Consider the following 20,633-nt stretch of genomic DNA (forward strand, 5'->3'; position numbering starts at 1 on the left):
GAATACCCTGTTCCTGCTGGTACATTGCCTATTGACCAATATGAAGTGGTCATGTATACCGATGGCTCTGCGCAACCAGCGGTTGGGACTAAACAACAGTATTCTGCTGCATGTGCGGTGGTGTGCGGCACTATGGAGGGGGAAGTGTTCTGCCCCCGACATACTTATACTAAAACCTTGGGAGATTGCACGGCACAGCTGGCTGAGCTCAAAGCTCTATTGTTAGCGTTGGAACACGCGGATCCGGCACTTTTAACCTTGCTGGTCTGTGACTCCTACTACTGTGTGCAGTCACTGGAATATTTACACTATTGGAAGATTAAGGGGTTCAGAGATACTAAAGGCAACACCATTAAGCATAAAATGTTGTGGGGTAAGGTTGCGGATCTGAAGGAAACGCTTCCTAAAGTCCATGTTGTGCATACACTTGGACACCAGCGCGTTGGAATACACGTTGCTGGGAATACTTTGGCTGATGAAGCCGCGAAATCGGCAGTGGCTGTCGCCACTGTGGCCGCAGTGACTCGTTCGAGTTCCAAACCAGACACATACATTTCGGCTGCCATAAAGGCTACGGCTGATGGCACGCCCTTTCCTAAAGGATTTCCTTCAAAATATAGTTACTGCTTGAATGGTGCGCTAAATGCTACTGTTACAATTCCAGGCATTGGTGTACGTGAAATTCCCAATAAGATTGAGAGACCTCGATTGATTTCTGCAGCACATGAGGGGGTGGCTTCTGCACATGCTGGGGTGGCTGCCACGATTTCACTTTTACAGGCTCGTTACTGGTGGCCTGGTCTCTTTAAAGAGACAAAGCAATATGTCCTTTGTTGTGACGTTTGTCAACAAATTAAAGCGTCATCGGCTAGACGCCCGCAGCAGACGCCCCTTCTGATTTCAAATAAACCTTTACAGTGTGTGTACTTGGATCATTGTGGTCCGCTGACGCCAGATAGTGCATACAAATATATATAGGTTGCTGTAGATTCGTGCTCCAGATTTGTATGGGTATGGCCACAACGCTCGGCTGACGCTCGCACTGTTATTAAAGATTTGCGCATCTTTGTCGATATATTTGCAGTTGCGGCTTTTCATTCGGACCAGGGCCCTGCTTTTGCCTCTAAGGCATTCAGGGACACCATGGCTTCGTTGGGGGTCCAACTCCAATTCTCGTCTCCATTTCATCCCGAGGGAAATTCTGTCGTGGAGCGTTTAAATCGTGATTTAAAGCAGTCCTTAACGGCCAGAGTTATAGGTACGGGTCGTGGTTGGCTAGCCCACCTATATGGAGTACAGAGAGCACTTAATAACTTGCCTAGAAGGTCACTGGGGGGTCATACTTCATATGAGTGCCTGTTTGGAACACGAATGTATGTTCCTGATCTAGATGGTCCTGGTGTGGAGGCGGCAGATACACCCTTTGACATAAATGATCGTGTCACTGTTTTGCAGGATTTACAACAATTCCGTGAAGATAACTCTTCTGCCAGTGCTGCCTCCTCAGGAATTAAGGATGAGCCAGTAACACCTACTGGTTGGATACCCAGGATTGGGGATCTAGTGCGTGAAAAGGTCGCAGTTAAAAAAGAATTTGGTCCTTCTTATCGAGAACCTGTCCCTGTGTTAGGGGTAAGCGGCACGAGAACTGTGATTTTACCGCTGCTGCGAGGGGCCAAAGGAAATCGCTTTGTTTCCATTGATAATGTCAAGTTACAACATGTGGCCGATTCTGCACAGCAGACCAAGAGGGACACCCAGTAGTTCCGGAATCCCTCTCACTACTGGGGAAGAGGTCCCGCTGCAGGTGATTTTCAACGACACTGTTTCCTCTCCGAGCTTGGGGAGGGTGGATGATGATCTTGCGATTGTTCCACCGACGGCGATTAATATGGAATCTTGTGATCAAATTGCTGTACGTTCTACTGACGTTTCTGAACATGTGGTTTATAGCGTGCCACGGCGAGAGCCTCCATCTGCTTCTTCGTTCACAGTTGCACCTTTTGCTAGAACTGCTTCTGGCTGCTTCAACGACGCTGATAATGATGGGTCCGGCTCCTCGTCCTCGATGTCTTCTGTCCACGGTCCTCGACGGCTGCTGGGATGGCTTAAACAAACATATTTTGTTTTTCCTTGGAACTATTTTTGGCTGTTTTTGGCTGTGATGACTATTTTATTATGGTTGGGATTTGTGGTTACTTTTTTTCTGATAATACATGGTCATTTTCTTCCTGATCGATCTGACATTGAGCACGTGGAGACTGTGTTAAAACCGCATTTTTCGTCTCATATGGTTCGAAGAGACTTGTCCACAGTGAACATTTCTGCTATACCAGTTCCGGATGGAATTGTGTGGGATAAAGTAATGTTTGATATATATGGTCCCACTGAATTGATTCAAATACCGTATGTCCTCAAATTATCAATGAATGATATTGTTATACCTGGCATTGTTTCTGATGATTGGGATGTGAAGACAGTAGATTCTATGCTAACTGATTTGCAATATTATACTGTCTATGACGATGAAGATGCTTACCAGTTTAGAGATAATCACGGTGACATGTTTTGTTATAACTATTATGGACACCACTTTATTCATAAAGCTAGTAGCCCTAAGCCCATGTTTAATTATGTGCAATGGGAACATTGCTCGACTCCTCCACAAGGGAGTTCAAAAACGTATTATGAAAAGTTTGCATATTTTGCTGGGCATGATCCACGTAATGCTAAGTCCTACTATTTTAAAGTTACACCGTATTCTAATAAGCAAATGTTATTGACCGATACTAAATTACTGTATTCCAATTTGTTTATATCTAAACTGTCGGTCGAGGGATATGAATACTGGTTCAAAACTGTTGACTTGAAAAGTGTTTGGGGTACGAAAAATTGGCAAATGCAAGGCAGGGACACGTTATTTAGAGCATGTATTATCCCTGTGCAGATGATTTTCCTCAATGACACAGTACAACAGACTAGCTGTTTGGGTTTAGCGACAATTAGGGAGTTGACTTTGCCTAGTATACCTGTCCCTTCTAAATTAAAAAATTGGCAGCTCTATGTGAATGCTACTTTCAGTGACTTTACACATTGGGTCCAGAATGGTACGCTTAACACTTCATCGTTACATCCAGGCGGGTGGTTATTATGGCCTGTAGACACTAATATGTGTCATCAACGTTTTGTCACCTCTTCAGGGGGGTTCAGGTCTAGTAGGGCAGACCCTCGTTACGTTTCACCGGAACATGCTGATATTATAACTACATACAGTGTGGGGAAGCTTTGTCAGCAATGGTTGAAGTCATCCACGCTGGATGCAGTTAAGTCACATCTCATGTTACTGTCTAATAATACTGATTTACAAGATTTTTTGTCAGGTCCCAAAGTACCACGGAAGAAAAGGTTCTTATACGAGGTTTATAATGAGATTTGGAAGCTTTCACAACAAGAGGCTGCAGCCCGGTTGAGGCAGATTGATCAAGAAAATCTGATGCAGACTTTGTCTGTTGTTGATAACGGCATGCATACCCTTTCTGAACGTGTTTACACGATTGACAGCATTGTTTCCTCTGCCATTGACATTATTAAATCGGACATGTCTTCTTTATATCATGGGCAGAGTCAGACGCGGTCCATCATGCAGCTGGGTTGGACTCTTCAGACCTTGAAGGCGGGTCGCGTTCCATGGCAGCACGTTCGTGCTAGAGAGATCTTTATCTCTTTTAATTTGACTCGTCAACAACAACTGATGGCTAAAAAGGAAGCGACATATGTTATGTTAAATATTGAGAAATTAGAGAAACTGCCTTTCACGGTAGCTGAGATTCCGTCAGCTGAATGGTTGATCCATGGGGTTATTAATTTGCCTATCTCTACTTTGCAATGTACTTCGTGTTTGAAGCACATTCCGGTGGGTAGATATGAACTATTGGGAGACAGTTACATACACGAGGTGTGGGACCTTCCCTTTCAGTACAGATGTGTTAATGGTTTGAAGGAGGTTTTTCTTAGCGGCAGCGAATGCGATGCTTCTGTCAGACATTCAATGGTTTGTAAACAGCTGTCCTTGCACGGGGCGTGTAACGCTTCGATTGCTAACTTAGCTTGTTATCTGAAGGGAGTTCCAGTCCCGGTTATTAAAAACACTTTCCAGGTGCTTTCTAACGGCAGTTACATTGTTCTTAACAGCGAACGCTGCTGTGGCATGCGTGCCGGAATAGTTTACATCGTCGTTGTCAACAAGGCCGTTACGTGCTGCGGGAATGTGTTGTTTCCCCCCACTCAATTTAGGGAGGTAGCGGACATCTGGTCTCATATTGCTACTTCCAAGGTTGATTTCGACAAGTTGAGTCGGCTAAAAGCTTTATTGTTTCAAAAGCATGTGGCCCTTACATCTGCTAGCGAGACCTACGCACTTCAGGTGGCAAGGTCATCGGCGGAGATACAGTCCCTTTTGAATACTAACTTTCCAAATCACTTCGGTGAACTTGTGGGACGTATATTTAATGCATCCGGCACTGCTGGTATTGCACATTTTTTCAAAGTCGTTGGTGTTGGTTTTGCTCATACCTTCTCTTCCATATTCGGTTTGATACCTTCGGCTATACATTCTATTTTCAGAAGCATTTTTGGGGGTTTCCCGATTACTTTGGCTTTATTGGCTGGAGTCTTGCTGTTGTTGCTATTTTTTCGCAATGGCTGTCCCGTCACGACGAGATCCTGTATTGCTGCTCCCATCAGCGCAGCTGTGTCGTGAACGCATGATGCAGCATTTTGGAGCGACACTCCTGGGACATTTGGAGTGCGACTGGTCTCTGTCATTCAGACCGGTTTTGGATTGTGTGCAACCCGTGTTTCGATGCCTTTGGTGCTCGTTTGAACATGCACTGGCTCTCTGTCTCTCATTGCAGCGCCCTCCTATGGTCGATACTGATCTGTTGATGTTCCCGATTAGGGCTCATTCCCAGACTTGTGCACTACGGATGCGTTTGCTTCGTGAGGCAGTTTATGAGATTCCCTTCCTGGAGGAAGATGGTATTGTCTCTTTCATAAGCCCTGCACGGGGTGCCGCCCTGAATGGTTTTGGGGCTTTGGATCACACCTGCTCCATGGTACTTTGTGGCGTGGATCTTCCGATATTGACATATATCGAAGTGAAGGAACTCCTGCGTTCTATTGCTTCTATCTGACGATTGGATTTTTACGAAATTGACATTATATTGAATTTGGCTTTATGATCACATGTTACCAAAATTTATGACTTTGTTGTCTTCTCACCTTGTCGAAATATTTTTTTTTAGGTATTGTTTATATTTAGGGCATCCTTTTATATTATTGGAACCACTTGCTACCGACAAGGGGAGGGTGTAGTGTGGTTAGTTTTACGTATTCATTGCGCTTTAGCTTCAGGCTTTAGGCCTTTGTGCACTTTGCCCTGAATATATTTTATTCATTTGCTGACAGCTTAGAGCCTCTGTGTACTTTGCTCTACATGCTTTTTATTAGGCTTCGTACTGTTATTTTTCAAATAGCCAGTTCTACGGTGTTGTTTTTTATTCATATCACACTGTTTTGCCTACTTCAGCACTGGAGTTCTCCATAACATACTTACTCTGTGCTTCAGTCAAGGATACAGTCTGGTACATTGCCGATAGACGTGGTAAGAGTTTAGACTTGGCATTCCTGCGCAGGGACATTTTGTGATCACGATGACATGTTAGTTATAAAATCACTTCCTTGTCCCAATACACGCAAGAGGGAGATTCCGACCAGGGAACCACAACTTGACGCTGACTGCCTCGTTGCAGATGCTGAACCAAGATCACAGGTCTTTGCTCAGGTATGAGGGCTGATGTCTCCACAGTGATTCTAATAGGCAAGCTAGAAGCTTAACATGCTGTGCTCTAGATAGAACAAGCAGAGGGAGAGTAGAAACTGTTTGACAATATGATAGCTTTGTTTTTATGTTTTACTCTCCTGGTAACTATTACAATCCTACTGTGTTGTATCGTTCTGGTTATTGCGGCTCACGCCTTACTATCTAAAATACAGTCGTTTTATTAAAACATTATATAAAACTTATACTGTCTTTGTCATTTGTATATGAGATCATATTTGGAAATAAGAGAGTTGGTTCGGATCTGAGTAACCACGACTTCCCTGAGAAGTTCCAAAGATGTCATGCGCTCGGCTGCCAAATCATTCCTTCCACATGGGAGAAATGAGGCACTGCTAGTTAGCCGGAGCAAAAACCGGATTTAGGGTGACAGAGTTCTTCACACGTGGGTCAGACTCAGTCCCCCACACCGTTATAGATCCTGCTACCTAGAAATCCAGTAGTCTCATTTAGAATAATGAGAGCCCACGCGACATGATAATCCAGATAATCTATGTTGAGGTATTTTAGGAGCTGATGCATCAATTGTAATTTTGTACATATTTGTGATTTTAGGGCTGTATGCCTGATGGTGGCCTTGTGGAAAAGCTTTTCCTCAGTATAATAGGGTGAGTTGAGTATGGCAACATACGGACTGTAAAGACCACAGGCATGATTGGTTGTTTAGGAAAAAATTGTCAGATGCAAAGACATTAGGCCTAACATATAATGAAAAGTATATATCAAAGCAAACATGCCTTTAAGGGTGGATTATTTTCAAACTATGGTAGAGCCTGTAGATAAGTATTTTGTTACACGGACTCTCACAGAATACCATAATAGACTAGAATTTTGGTGTTGGCTGCCTTCTTTGACAAACCACAGCGTTGTAGACTTGCACTGATAATCCTTTTTAGGCTTGTACCCCAGGCATATTGTTTTGATAACTTATTTTGTTCTTGTGTATAATTTCATGTGTAATACTTAGCTGAGCGTAAAGTATTTTTTAGATCTGTCATAATAGCTTAAGCTGTTCACTAGCTTCTTGTAATTAAAACAAGCATTTGCAATGCAATGGGTCTTGTGTTTGCCCAAGTTACAGCTATTAGCATTGTAAATTCCTATCTGGACTTTTCTTGCCACATAAATTGAAAATTAAAAGTGAAACAGTTACATAAGCAAGCCGATTCAAAGCGCCACGGCGGCCAATAGCATGAGCCCGAAGGAGAGACACAAAAAAAAAAAGAAGATAGCTTGCAGTCAAACGTATCAGCAAACGTGCAATTATTCAGGTAGCAGGGTTGAGGGCCAAGGCGGTAACAAAACTGCCCCAAGGAGGGACAAACGTAAAGTATTTAACAATGATAACAAAGGACTTTTGAAAGGCAAGCCCATGAACGAGTGATAGTGATGGGCATGCATTGGGCGTGGTTAAAAGCCCACAGATAGATTACAACGCACCAGAGCGCTTGCACGCTCAACCTAAAAAATAATTTTAATAATACATGGCTTTGTCCATAGTGCCATTGTTTTACTGTTCCTAAGATGGTTGCCTTGTTTACTGGCAACACCCTGACCATCTTGGTTCTCAACACCATTCCAAGATGACCATCTGGTGCCAAGGTTTTCTGTGCAACAGTCTTTGAATAGTATTGTTTATAGTATAACATTTTTACAGTACTGAGGTGACATTATTTGTGCCTAAAGATAATGGCAATGTTGGGATTTTTTAAAACAATTATATGCAATACTCTCTACAACTGCAAGATTGCTGATCACTCATATGTTTAAAATGTCCATTTTTTTCAAATTGCAAACATATCCCCATCATAGTTAAACGGCAGGGTTTTTGTTTCCACACTTGCATATTGTGTGTGTGTGTTTTATTATGGATGGGTGAGTTGGTAAATGTAGGAATCACTTACTGGTTTATAAATGAAATCATGCATGCAGTGGTGAGTGATAGTGAATATGTGATGAGTTATTGAGTGTTTAAACTCACCAGTGATTTAACAGTCACTTTTAGTTATGAGTAGACCTATTACTTGTTCATACTTGTGTATCCACAGTAATTGTAATACATACTTGTAAGAAATTGGATTATTAATTGGGACGGGTGACTACCCTTCACAAAGAATAATCACACGCCCTGTTATGGTGAATCAATAAAGTTGCAAAATTAATCTGAGCTCTATTCCCTGGTAGCTACAGCACAGAGAAGAAGAGGGTCACCTCGGAGACAACATATAAAGTATTTATGCTGTTAGTAAAATAAAGCAAAATGTAAGAAACAAAATGACGCTAAAGCGACAAATATCCAATAAGATGAATCAGGGGTATGAAGTTTCAAGAAGAAACCACACCAAGAAGCATAGAGTGCCAATGGTAGTCAATGGTGTCAGTAGAACAGGACCTAGACGCAATTTGACGCAGACAGTTGGAGCGCAGGTCAGATAAATTAACCCAGTTTCATCCTGGGGAAATGATTTTACTTTATGGTTTTTAGTCCCAGTTCACATCTAAAGCCCCCTAAGGCCCCGGGGAAGGCACTTGGAGACTAACAGGGTGTTTGACAGTGGCTGAATAGCCCCATCAGGGCCCCATCAGATCCGGTTACTACTTGTCAGCTAGGCAGATGCAGGGAAGGGCTTCTTTAAACTTTTTATGTGTCCTTGTAGCTTTCACAGAAGGTCAGTCTTATAACCCTTGGAGTCTACTTCTTTATACTGGGAATGAGAGAGAGGGAGCAGGTCCAGCGTTCTAGGATCTGTTCTGGTTTCAAACAGCATGTTCATTCCTTTTCTGGTATTTCACAGGTCCAGGAGTGTTTTGAAGATGCCAATTTTATGCCTGGCACAGGGCAGTGAGTGGAAATGACCTCTGGACATGCCCCAACCAATGGGTTAAAGGTTCACAGGGCTAACCCTACCCACTTTGGGAATTTTCAAGATAGTGAAAGTCATTAGCCACACTAAACTTGGGCTCTGAGGGCTGTGTGTGTGTGTGTGTGTGTGTGTGTGTGGAGTGTACTATGGTAATCCTAGTTTTCTCCCACATCAAACACTAAAATACAGTTTGAGGTAGTCCATGTACCCCCAAAAATTCTTAAAGAAAAGTAATTTAGAACCAAGCTGAGTTTTCCAGCAACTAAACAGTAGAAAACAATAATTGTTTTGACATCCTCTCTTTGCCCTTTGAAGTGCACCTTACGTGTTCTGTGTAAAACCCCACAGACCTGTCAAGATGGTTTTGACACTTCTGCAGTATATGACACTAATGTCAACTCTATTGGAGACTGCCTGGTTGAGAGTAGAAAAGAAGGGGCCGATCTGGTTGTTAGCTACACCTCCTTGTGAATGAGTAGGCCTCTTGAAGTTAATAAAGTCTCAGGTGCAGCCCACAGGCTAGCGATCAAGGGTACAATAATACCTCCCTACACTCAGGGCCTTTTGCCCCTGTCCTGGATGCTACTTCACACCTCTTGAAATGCCTGCTGATTGCTGGAGCGCATGCCAATGGGCTTCTACAGGTTCTTGGTAGGGAAAAGTTAGCTGTCTAAAAGTAACTTTTTCTTAAGAGTTATACATATTCGATTGTACCATTAACATGGATTTTGAGTGACTATTAAAAAGAGACTTTGAAATATATTTCTATGAGCTTCCAAATCGAAGTTATCATTATGAAACGTAATATTGTAACCCACAGTTTTTCTACGGAACAGCCATCCTTGTTACAGTGAAAATTGCCTTTTGGGGCTTTATCACCGTAAGGACAGGTTTAACATTAAATTCCTGTGTATCCTATTTGAAGTATCATTCACCCTGCTTATGTGCATTATGACCTACTTGGGGTGAATTATAAATATTTAAAAGAAAGGTTTTGACCTGTCAAAAGGGTCTATTTCAGGTTTGCATTGCAACTTGAGTGGACGGTACAATGAATGCTGCAGTCCACAAGTTGCATTTAACTTACAGGCCCTAGGTACACTTTGTAGGGACTTCCAAGTAAGTCAGATATTCTAATTATGGGCATACCATTTTCATCACATTGAAAGGGGGAGCACAGGTGCTTTACTTCTGTTTAACATGGATAAAGAGCTCAGAGTTCTTCAACCAGCAAAAAAACGGGTCTGCAAAAAGCCCCAAAAAATCTGGGATGACTCAGTCGAAAGGGTACATTTTTAATAATACTCCATAGCTGAAGTGGATTATCAGATGGGGTGGCAGGCTACACTAGTCTAAGTATTTGGTTGAAAGGCTGTTGTTCCTGCAGGGAGGCCATTTTGCTGGAAGTGTTTTGCTGTTGGGACCCAGCGAACAGAGTGGTAGACCAACCATGTCTTTGGTCAGTGTGATGGAGGAAGCTTGGCAGAGAGACAGAAAACACTTAGTTTACGGGGCTGCTATAAATTCTGCTACCAGCCACATCCAGAGTTTTTGGTGATTATCCAGTGGCCTCCCTGCTCCCCTTATTGGTTTCATGGTATTTGGAGTTGTGCATGACTAATGCAATAATTTTAGTTTCTGTTTCCCATCTTCCAGCCTTTCCACTGGAAAATCTGTGAGGAATGCCTGAGGTGAATCATTGTTACTTGTGTTAATTGAAACCCATTGCCCGTAGACAGTGCATTTGAGAGATTAATATGCCTAACACACCAAGAATCCAAGTTATTGTTAAATGCTGAGCTATACAGATGTCCTTTATGTAATCAATTAGGCTTAAAATGTAAAAATATTAAAGTATCTGTTAGGACTGAGTGCCGTTGTGCTCATGGTGCCTTATTGCTGGCATCACAAACACTCACCCACAAGGCCTGCTTACAGGGGGAGAGGTGGCGTCTGGAAACTGTTAGCACAGTGGAGACTGTTTGTTACAGGCAGTCAGGTCACACGGCAAAGGATGCCAGGAAACGCCAACACTATGTTGGAAGTTACTGATAGGCAAGCTCTTCTTTTATAGTGCAGCTCTCTCTGGTGGGAACTTGCTGTGTAACACATGCACCAGCACACCTGAAATCAATTACCAGCCACAGAAAGGTCAATAAAAGGCACAGCTACAGAAGGGGCCACGTCTCTGCAACTTCCTCAGAACAAGAGAGTATTCGCGAAGATTGCTTCTGCTTTTCGCAAAGATTGCTCCTGCTTTTCTGTCCTTACTGTTGAGGTATCTTTACTTTGGGGTGACCTTCTGTGACGGGCTGAGTGTGGCCCACCCGCACAGGAACCGGACTTGTGCTGTCACTGCCACATCTAACACCGACCTTCCTGGTTTCCTTCCCCGTGATTTGCTGGTTCCATTCCAGCCGCGGGAAGACGAGAGGTCAAAAGTGGCAGCGTCAGTACCTGAGGTGTCGGTGTTAGGAGGTGGAGGAGAAGACCTGAAGGACGCCGAAAACACGCGAGGACGAGAAGAAGACGACCAGAAGGACGCAGAAAGCACGCAAGGACGAGAAGAAGACGACCGGGCGGACGTGGAGTGCAAGACAGGAGTCTGTGCAGCAGAAGACCGGGAGGGCGAGGGAAGCCTGTGGCCTGACGCGAGGAATCGAACACCGTGACGGGCATCAAACACCAAGGACGGAAGCCTCAGCATCGAGAAACCCTGGGGAAACGAAGCGCTATTGCCCGCCACGCTTCAGGAGAAGCGTGGCTATACCAGGTGCGTGAGACTTGAGGAATAAAGGAGCGGGAGGGCGACAAGGGGAAAAAGGGGAAGAGAAAGGGGGGGAAAGGGGTGGGGTTGGGCTGGGCACTAATGTACAAACCACTATATAGCACTTAGGAACGGAGTATCGCACAAAAATAGAGCACGGAGAGTCACAACCTGAATAGTACAAGATAGTAGGAGTTTTGGCTACAGCAGAAAAGGGACAAACGAAACATTACAGGAAGAAGAGACACTTCCCAGAAAGAGCGAAACAAGAAGAGCAGGAACTAGAGAAAGATAGAGCGAGCAAAGCCAAATATGACATACAAAAAAAGGGGAGATACGAGGAAACAGTTCAGGAGAAACGAAGGAGAAAAAAAAAAGCGTTCTGAAACGCGAAAGGAAAGAAAGACAAGAAAAGGCAGGTGTTTTTTCTATACAAAAACCTATTGGCCTGGAATTGTCTCTGAGTGTGTGTTCCTCATTTATTGCCTGTGTGTGTACAACAAATGCTTAACACTACCATCTGATAAGCCTACTGCTCGACCACACTACCACAAAATAGAGCATTAGAATTATCTCTTTTTGCCACTACCTTACCTCTAAGGGGAACCCTTGGACTCTGTGCATACTAGTCCTTACTTTGAAATAGTACATAGAGAGCCAACTTCCTACATTGGTGGATCAGCGGTGGGGTACAAGACTTTGCATTTGCTGGACTACTCAGCCAATACCTGATAACACGTCTAAATTCCCAAAATTGTCATTACAAACTGATTTTTGAAATTTGAGCTATTTTTCTAAATTTTTTAAAGTCCTGCTAGGGCCTTGTGTTAGTCCCTGTTAGCATTTCTTTTAGAGTTTAAAAGTTTTGTAAAAGTATTCTAACTTTTAGAAACATACTGTCTAATGCAGAAGAGAATGTGATGGAACTCGACGTCACCCCTTACCTGAATCTTAGGATGTCAGAGTTAAGGTCTCTCTGCAAAACAAAAAAGATTAGAACTGGTTCAAACCCTACCAAAGTGCAGCTCCAGGAGCTTTTGGCAGAGTTTGCCAAGAACAACCCCTCTGAGGATAACCTCCCAGAGGGTGAAGCTAGTGATGTGGAGGAATTTCCACCTCCAGTCTTAGTTAGGGAGCACAGGGTCCCTCAAACCCTGTCTCCACAAGTGATAGTCAGAGATGCTGCTTCTCTCACAGGAGAGTCCAGCACCTCTGGAATCATTGAGGATAGCCTCAATGAAGAGGACCTCCTGCTAACCAGGATGGCCAAAAGATTGGCTTTAGAGAGACAGCTCCTAGCCATAGAAAGGGAAAGACAAGAGATGGGTTTTGGTCCCATCAATGGTGGCAGCAACATAAATAGGGTCAGAGATTCTCCTGACATGTTGAAAATCCCAAAAGGGATTGTAACTAAATATGAAGATGGTGATGACATCACCAAATGGGTCACAGCTTTTGAGAGGGCTTGTGCAACCAGAAAAGTAAACAGATCTCACTGGGGTGCTCTCCTTTGGGAAATGTTCACTGGAAAGTGTAAGTATAGACTCCTCACACTCTCTGGAAAAGATGCAGAATCCTATGAAGGCTACCCTGATTGAGGGCTTTGGATTCTCCACTGAGGAGTATAGAATTAGGTTCAGGGGGGCTCAAAAATCCTCGAGCCAGACCTGGGTTGATTTTGTAGACTACTCAGTGAAAACACTGGATGGTTGGGTGACTGGAAATGAGGTGCATGACTATGTTGGGCTTTATAATTTGTTTATGAAAGAACACATTTTAAGTAACTGCTTCAATGAAAAGTTGCATCAGTATCTGGTAGACCTAGGTCCAATTTCTCCCCAAGAGTTGGGAAAGAAGGCACACCACTGGGTCAAGACTAGGGTAACCAAAACTACCACTGGGTGTGACCAAAAGAAAGGGGTTACAAAGCCTCCCCAGGAGAAAGTGGGTGACACTAGAAACAAAGAAAAAGAGTCCTCTGTAGGCCCCCAAAAACCAGACCAGGTGGGTGGGCCCCAAGACACAACCCAAAACAAAGGTGGGTACCAGGGTAAGAACTGGGATGCCACTAAGGCATGGTGCCAAAACTGTAGACAGACAGTACACCACACCAAGGACACTTCTTGTCCCAAAAACAAACCCCCTAGCAAAATCCCAGGGGTGACCAATGTAGCCATTGGGGATGACTCCTCAGATGAGGAGGTCTTCATAGCCTTTAACTGGAAAAAGGGCCCAACAGGTGAGTTGAGTTGGAGATTCCAGAGGGAAGTAGACACTTCCACCACCTACTGGTGAATGGAATCCCAGCCACTGCCCTGAGAGACACTTGTGCCAGTCACACTATTGTGCATGACAGGCTGGTGTTCTCCAACCAGTACATCCCAGGTGAGACTGCCAGAGTAAGAGTTAGCCCAGACAGGGTCACTGATAGGCCTGTGGCTTTTGTGACCATAGAAGTGGGTGGGACTTTTAGCTGGAGAAGGGTGGTAGTCAGTACCGACCTCCCCCTTGATTGTCTCCTTGGAAATGACTACCCAGAGGTTAGTTGTAGTGAATCCTAGTTTGTTTTAACGGGTTAACAGGAGTTAGCTTAGCCGTAGGCTTGTAAACTCGTGCCCCCGTCACCCAGTGACTTTTAACCTACTTAGCTTGCTCTGGCTTAGTCCATTTAATTATTTATTTCCTTTAAAATGGCGGCCTTGTTTATAGTTAGGCCACTTGTTATGGGTTCTATTATCAGTGTCACTGCGCCAAGGCGTCAAGATCAAGCACGAAAGACAAACATACAGTAGGCATTCACACTTAGGGATTTTCCCTCTCTATACTTTCGAGGGATTGTTGATATTAATTGCCGTCCCAAGCATGCCTGTTATCTATTGTTATGAATAACACTTATGTCAGGGGACCTTGTAGATCTGTATAAATACAACACACTTTTAGACAGATAATCAGAGGGATTCCGACCAGAGAGCATCGCCACCATCGCTGATACCGATGCTGCAGTCATCTTGACACTGACCCAGTCTTCGTGTCCCTGCGGAGTCTGAGATAGAGACCTCATTCCAAGGTAACGAGGGTTGGGGGCTCCTCTTATGGACACGGCTTCGGCAGATTAGGTTTAACGAACCCAGCTCTCCTTTTTTAGGTAGGAGGTTAGACCTACTCTCCTTAGGGTATTAGGGCTTATTCCATCTTTTACATATACATATATTTCTTTCATATATTACCTAATGGTGGGGGTCTTTATAACAATGACTCTCCTCTTCACAATACTGTTGCTTGGTATATTCATTATCCTAATCATTGCAGTTCATGCAACTTATCACAAATTGCAGTTATGTTGAATAAAAACTATTATAACTTTACTGCATCTGTGTTATTGCCTTTGTTTGTATGAGACATAATAAATCTGTGAGAAAAGGGTAATTTCCGTTTAACCACGACAACCCTGAGATATTGTACTTTGAGTCCATGCGTAAGCGACTGCTACAAATCACCTTTTACTATTGTGTTTCTCGTGAGGTACTGCTAGTAAACCGGTAAGGTTTGGACAACAGTTACAACTAGTTGTAGGAAGAGACTTGGGGCCAGATGTAGCAACGTAACAATTTGCGAGGTGCAAAGTGCGAGTCCATGCGACTCGCAATTTGCACCTCGCAAATTGGTATGCAGTACGGTGTCTCAGACACCGACTGCAACTCGCTATGGGGTCGCAATGACCCACCTCATGAATATTCATGAGGTGGGTCGCAAATTGTGCCCCATAGCGAGTATAGGCACTCGCAAACATGGAGGCCTGCTGTCGTCAGCAGACCTCCATGTTCGTGACTGCTTTCAATAAAGCAGTTTTTTTTTTTTTAAGTGTAGCCCGTTTTCCTTAAAGGAAAACGAGCTGCACTTAAAAAAAAAAACGAAACCTTTAGTTTCGGTATTTTTTCAGGGCAGGGAGTGGTCCCTGGGACCACTCCCTGCCCTGAAAAAATATTTTTGGGTCCATTCACAAAGTGGAAGGGGTCCCATGGGGACCCCTTACAATTTGCGAGTGGGTTACCATCCACTTGAAGTGGATGGTAACTGCGATACCATTTGCGACCGCGTACGCGGTCGCAAATGGTATTGCATACCACTCAGACTCGCAAATAGGAAGGGAACACCCCTTCCTATTTGCGATTCTGAAATGCATATTGCGAGTCGGTACCGACTCGCAATATGCATTTCTGAATAGCAAAGAGGCTTTTGCGCCTCGCAAACGGGGATTTTCGCAGTTTGCGAGGCGCAAACCCTTTGCTACATCTGGCCCTTAGTCACCTACAAACGAAAGTGCTGTCATCCTGAGACCAGCAGTCTTGCTCAGAGCAAGAGTCCAAACTACGACATGGCGCCACCAACGATGGTGTTTAGGCACTAATTTACGGTTACCCTGACTATCACTGTCTCACAGACAACAGGTACCCTCGGTACCATTATACGGAGACGTCCGTGGTCTTTGGGAGAATCCTCCTCAGCCACACAGGTAACACCTGATTAGGCTGTAGGTTGTTTGAGCTCGAACTCACAAAAGGAAAAACTTCCCCTATTTTGGTGTTCCGTTTCTCTAAAACAAATATGGCCCATACCATAGACATTCCTGCAAATGCTAGAAATGCACTTACACAACATTTAATAGCGCATGGCCTTACAGAAGAGGGCAGGGATGTTACTATGATTGTAGAAGCGAGTGAAGCTTACCAAACAGAAACATTTTACTGTTGGGTTGCCTTTCCTGAGGCTGACCAACGGACGCACACATTTCACACATATGACATTGCGGACGTGCCCGTAAGATACGAAGCATACCAGTATCATGAAATATCGCTCACATATCAAGAACACCAGAACTGGTTTGAAGGCGCCCTACCACATGTACTAAGACGGGTGAGGCTAGGTCCTTTAAGTAATGAGGGACCTACATGGCCTATGTTTGCCACATATACACCTCACCCAGGCATACAGACTATGCCGATCGCAGATTTACGAATATTATATAATGAATTAGTGGCATTTTATAGGAGATTGGTTCAGTTCGTGATGCGAACATTGAATACTACCGCAGCGCGTCCGGCACCGCCAGTAGCTTGTGGATATCAATTGGCTACCGGGATTAATACACAAACAGTGCATACCATTATGGAAACTCCAAATATGGAACAAGAGAGACAGCTGCTGAGAATAATATCCGATACCTATACTAGTATAGGACGGGATGGTTTGGGAGCCAAACCTAAAAAATTGGAATTACCAAATACCACCCATAAGGAAGGTACGAAGCAGGCACAAGAGGGCTCTAAGAAGCGCTGGGACAAACAAAAAGATTTCAAGGATAGGAGAAACAAAAGAGCTGATTCTCCTCATCCGGAGTACTCCGACAGGAGATATAATCTCAGAAATATGGGATAAAATTAGAACTCCAGACAGATATACTGATTCACGTCCTTCTCGTTCCTTTCAGGAAGCACCGGATAGACGTAGCGAGAGAGGGGGCTGTCAAGATCGACGTCCGGAATACGTGAAAGAAAAGAAAGACTCGCCACAGTCTACTGTTAAAAAAGAAGAAAAGACTCCTCAACCAAAGCCACAATTTAAAAAGAAGAAAGTGGCTGCACTGACCGTTAAAAATGCCGGTAGTATTGAGAACACTGTTGAGGAACAAGAGGTGGGCAGTGACTCTGTTGGACAGCGCGGCAGAGGTCACGATATGTCGCCAGAGTCTGAAAGATCATCTGGATGCGACAGCAACTAGCGATACAGTTGAAACGGCGGATGGCCGCGTTCTCCCACCCGATCAGGTTTATGATTTAACAATTCAGATAGAGGGAGACGCGGAACGCATTATTAGTGTAATATTCTGGGATGACCTTACTAGTGACATCCTGTTGGCCGAAAGAGACTGGCCACCTGAACATGTCCGCAAGCTCCCACATGGGGAAGATGTAATTTTGCCTTCTTTCTCCGATCTTGTTCCAGAGACAGACAAACAAGCCTATGCTGCTGAATGGGCTTTGGCGCAGGCACCTGCATTATACCGTAATCATGTAGGATGGGACAAGGACTCTCCTTGTCATGTTATTCCCGTTCGGTCTACACCACACCCGCAGCCACAATACCCTGTTAAACATGAAGCGAAAGCTCCAGTGACGGAGATACTGACACAACTTGAATATCAGGGAGTACTTGAGCCCTGTACATCGGCAATGAATAATCCGCTATTTCCCGTTGCGAAACCTGATAATTCCTATAGAATAGTGGTTGATTATAGGCACTTGAATAGTCATGCACGCACATATGCTATACAAAATTCACACAGCACAGCACTGATTAATAATATAGTGCGTAAAAAATACAAAACTACATTGGATATATCTAATGTTTTTTTCTGCCAGAATTTAGCACATGAAAGCAGAGACCTAAGTGCATTCTCCTTTGGTTCCCAGAAACGCTTTTGTCGTTTACCTCAAGGTTATAAAAACAGCCCAGGACTGTTTTCAGCCCGTGTCACATCAATCTTGCACAAGCTTGATTCCGAGGCATAATCCTATGTGGATGGTATCTATCTCACTGATGACACCCTTGACATTCATCTTGCAAGGGTCGATCAGATAATTATGGGATTTGCTGCCTACGGATATAAATTTAATTTTAAGAAAAGCAGGATTGCCTTTCTTAGTGTATTGTTCCTAGGATATGAGCTATCAAAGGAGGGGAAGAGCCTGGCCCCGCACTTCCTAGAGAAGTGTGCTCAGCTACAGCCTCCGAACACGCTTAAGAAATTGCAGTCATTACTGGGTTTCTTTAATTTTGGCAGAACATACATTCCAGATTATGCTGAACGCTTAAAGCCCCTATATGACTTAATTCAGCCCAATTATTCTAACAAGCGATGGACAATTGAACACACACACATCCTTAGGGACATACAACGAGACATGCTGGAAGCTAGACACTTGTACACACGGGACAATAAAACGAATTTGGTCATCAGAATAATAGCTGGTGCCCTAGGATTTACCTATGTCACCTTTAATGAGGGTGACACGGTGCCGATAGCATACAAATCACATTTGTACTCCAATGCAGAGAAACGTTTTGCTCCTACTGAAAAAATTCTGACAGCAGTTCAGATGGGCGTCATAAAGGAGAGACCGCTTGCCCAGGGGAAACGCATTATTGTTGTCTCCCCGGTTCCGGCCTTAGAGGCTGTCACTAAAGCGAGCGTTCCAAACGCTAAGGCATTGCATCCAAGCTGGATTCAGTGGGCGACGTCTCTGACCGCCACTGATGTTGATTATGTGTTTGACCCAAGACTTCAGACACAGGAATTTCTCCAGTATGAACAGGAGTACCCCGCTCCTCTACACATATTGCCAATAGACAGTTATGATACCATCATTTATACTGACGGATCGGCACAACCGGCTGTGGGTACTAAACATCAATACTCGTCCGCTTGCGCAGCCGTGTGCGGGGTAATGAAAGACAGAGTTTTCCATCCTCATAATACCTACACACAGACCTTAGGGGACTGCACAACCCAGTTGGCCGAGCTTAAGGCTCTTCTTCTAGCGCTCGAACATACAGAGCCAGGAACACAGACTTTGATTGTCTGTGATTCATATTACTGCGTCCAGTCATACAATGACTACCTCAATCATTGGAAACTGAACCGGTTTAGAGGCTCTAAAGGGAACACCATTAAACACAAAATGTTGTGGGGAAGGGTGGCTGATCTTAAAGATAAGCTGCCATGTGTCCATGTAGTACATACATTAGGGCACCAACGTGTAGGAATACATGTTGCCGGTAATACATTGGCTGACGAAGCAGCCAAAGCATCAGTAGCGACGGCTTCTGTGGCTGCAGTGACTCGTTCTCGGACGAGGTTGGATAATGAAATACTGATTGCCGTTAAAGCCTCGGCTGCAGGCAAGACCCTTCCGAAAGGATACCCTACGAACTATATCTATCATATCAGTGCACAGAATGTTGCTTTTGCAACAATTCCTGATGATGGTGATCGAGTGATCCCAAATGAAGACCAAACGTTAGAGCTGATTACAGCTGCACATGAGGGTGTCGCTTCTGCACATGCTGGTATACAGGCCACTATCACCATTCTACAACAAAGGTACTGGTGGCCTGGTCTATGCAGACAGACTAAACAGTATGTCCTTTGCTGTGACATTTGTCAGCAGATTAAGGGTTCAAATATCAGACGCCCTCCGCAGGCATCTCTCTCAGTGTCAGACAAACCACTCCATTGTGTGTACCTGGACCATTGTGGTCCTTTGCAACCTGATGGTGCATACAAATACATTTTAGTGGCTGTAGATTCCTGTTCTAGATTCCTGTGGGTATGGCCACAGTGGTCGGCTGACGCCCGGACTGTTATAAAAGGTTTGCTGATCTTTATCGGTACATATGCGGTTGCAGCATTCCATTCGGACCAGGGCCCTGCCTTTGCCTCTAAGGCTTTCAGGGACACCATGAGGACGATGGGTGTTGAACTCCATTACTCCTCACCATACCATCCCGAGGGAAATTCGGTAGTGGAGAGGCGGAATCGTGATCTAAAGCAGTCCTTAACAGCTCGAGTATTAGGTTCAGGCCGCAGTTGGTTACATCACCTATATGGGGTCCAGAGAGCACTGAATAATCTGCCAAGACGGTCCTTGGGGGGAAAGTCTCCATATGAGGTTCTCTTTGGGACAACTATGTATGTCCCCGATCTTGATGCCCCTGGTATGGTGGCAGCAGAAACACCATTTGACATAAAAGAACGTCTCGCTGTTTTACAGGAGCTTCAACAATTCCGTGATGATAAATCATCTGCAAGCGCTGCCACCTTGGGAATAAGGGATTTGGCGAAAACTTCGACTGGCTGGATTCCTAACGTTGGGGATCTGGTTCTTGAGAAGATCGCTGTGAAAAAAGAGTTTGGGCCAGCATACAGAGCACCTGTACCGGTCTTGGGAATAAAAGGCACCAGGACTGTCATCCTTCCGCCATTGTCTGGTTCCAAATCAAACAGATTCATCTCCATTGATGACATCAAATTACACCATGTGGC

The sequence above is a fragment of the Pleurodeles waltl genome, chromosome 6, assembly GCF_031143425.1.
Source record: "Pleurodeles waltl isolate 20211129_DDA chromosome 6, aPleWal1.hap1.20221129, whole genome shotgun sequence".
Classification (NCBI taxonomy): Eukaryota; Metazoa; Chordata; class Amphibia; order Caudata; family Salamandridae; genus Pleurodeles; species Pleurodeles waltl.